The 2,530-nt window shown below is 35.3% G+C and overlaps 1 protein-coding gene across 1 annotated transcript in view; it reads right to left on the bottom strand.

Annotated features, from left to right (window-relative positions):
* The window catches only part of DPP10 (dipeptidyl-peptidase 10 (non-functional)), a 670,962-nt gene that overhangs the window by 65,034 nt on the left and 603,398 nt on the right, over positions 1-2,530 (bottom strand). The window lies entirely within an intron of this gene.

Below are 2,530 nucleotides of genomic sequence, written 5' to 3'. Positions count from 1 at the left end.
AAAAAAACTTGATTAGATAAAAGATTCTCAACTGCATTTTGGAACAAAACATGATTTTGACTATACATTTATAAATGAATAATTGTCATGTTGACTTCAATGTGCAATATGCTGTTGGCATGGGGGTGGGAACAGGGGAGTTTAGGCAGATACCAAAAGCACCAAAAGCGATTGAGGTTCAATGTTAAGTAGAGTTCACAAAATCACAATTTTATGTTTGAAATATTGTTAGCTTTATTATAATCCAAGATTTTCTTCTTTCTAAAAGCAAGTAATAAATACTAGACACTTAAAACATATTAGCTAGTTTCACCCTTATGATAACCTACAAGGTAATCATACCAAATTCTTTTCTCTTTATAAAATTGTGATAAAATGTGTACAACATAAAATTTTCCATTTTGACCATTTTGAAGTATACAATTCAGTTTCACTAGTTGCATTCATAATATTGCACAACCATCACCACAGAGAGGCTTAGAAATCATCGCAGTTGCTATTTAGTGACATACTAAGATTTAAAATCTTTCTCTTTCTACTCTTCCACAAAGGTTTCAGATCCAAGTTCCCTAGAGATTTACGTTGGTGTTTTCTCATTATTTAGATTATGAGATTATTAGATTGCTGAAATAAAGAAATGCAAATTTTGAGACAAAAAATAAGTAACAATGACTATGGTAACACTTCTGATTCTGTAGGGTGTCTAATGCCATACATTGTCAACGAATAATCATTTTTATAGCCTGGGCAAGACATTGATTGTATATTCTGGGTCAAACACTAACATTATCTTACCATCAAGCCAAGTGGGATTTGATGAGCTATTTAAGGGGAAATTTATTGGTACTACATTTTCTTTATGATGCAGTCGGCTACACTAGTACGGGTCAGAGATATATGGACTGTTCTGTCTCAGTCACTAGAGACATAATACATGGCCACAAATCTAAGGAGTCATTGTGATTCAAATCACATTTTAGGCTAATAAGGGGAAGAAAAATTGAGGCAGTTGCATTTGCTGAACTTGATCAAGCCTAATATTCTGATACTGTCATTTTTCTCTAAGAGTTTTATAAAATGGGAGTTTTATAAAGTATTGATCAATATTTCTACATCTTTAAAGTATTGTTCATGGCTAATCATATCAATCATAACATATGTTTCAAGAAAGATAAGGTTCAGGTCACCAAAAAGGAAAAGTGACCAGTGCTTCAGTCGAGACCTCTAAACCAAAATTTTAATCAGTATCTCTAAATAAATAGCTTTTCTTCCTCTGGACGTCATTAGAATTGAGAACATGGGTTTCAAGAGGTTCAAGAGACTAAACGAAGAACATAAAACTGATATATTGGGAGAGGTGATAAAAGGAGAGGCTTGCTTCAGATGAAAGTAAATTGTGTATAAACAAGAGTGTGTGGGTAAATTAGAGGAAGTCAGGGTGCTTCAAACATGTATTTTTACTCTCAAAGTCTCGGCTTCTTGGTAAGAATCAGAGGTGACACTTCTTCGAACGTGATGAATTTCCACTGAGAATATACCAGGGCAGTTTTGACACTTTAAAAATGGGTCTGTGAAATGGAAATTAGAACATGTATATAAAGTGTAGAATAGGTTTTTTTGCCAGCTCAAAACAAAAGTCATTCTTGTGAGGTCCTGGTGAAAGCTTTCTTAGTGAGGAGACATTTTAATAATAAATAGGTATGATTTTAAGCCCTTTTTATGAATATAGCTTTGCATTTGGGAAAATTGGGCAGATGCAAATATTCCCCATACATTGACTTATTTTAGTACGCAATGAACATTTCTTATTTAAATAAGGATGCTTCCTCCTAAACACCTCATTGGATTTTATGAACTACAGACAAAAAAAAGAAAGCTTCTACTTGATACACTTGACTGAGTATTCACAATGCCATTATGTTGTTCAGGAATAAATTTCACATGTGCCACATTAACACACTGAAAATTCAAAAAGAGACTTAGCAGAAGAAGAGGCCATAGGGAATCATATGTAAATGCCTCTGGTCTGGGGGAGTTGAGAGAAGCGAGCCACAAAAAAAGGGTATTTTGAAACTGCAAAATCAGGTGAAGAAAAAAACAAGGAGGGAACAGCAAAGGAGAAAGCGATCTCCACCCAGGTTCCACTGGAGCCAAGGGTCTGGACCAACAGTGTGAAGCTTTGTCATTCAGACTTTGCTGTCCCCTAGCCTTATTGAAATGACACATCAGATTTTTCCACCCCTTCTTCCTTCATGTTGTATACATGGCCACTTAGAAGCCAACCTGTGTAAGGAGGTCCTTGCTCACTACTCACCTGTACAACTGCCTCCCTCTGGGAGAAGACTCTGTGCTCAGAAAGTAACTGCAAGAAAGAAAACACCACAACCATCAGACACGGATCTTTTTTGTTATGCTGAGTTTTCACTTGCATTTTCAAAATTGTTGAAAAACAGTCAAGAGCTGTTTTGTTATTCAATTACAGGACTATGATCCATCTGGGAAACTTTTTTTTAACCTAAAATCACCCCTT

Source organism: Propithecus coquereli, unplaced genomic scaffold, assembly GCF_000956105.1.
Source record: "Propithecus coquereli isolate 6110/MARCELLA unplaced genomic scaffold, Pcoq_1.0 Scaffold348, whole genome shotgun sequence".
NCBI lineage: Eukaryota > Metazoa > Chordata > Mammalia > Primates > Indriidae > Propithecus > Propithecus coquereli.
Note: the sequence above shows the minus strand (reverse complement) of the source record. Positions and strands in the feature narration are given on the sequence as shown.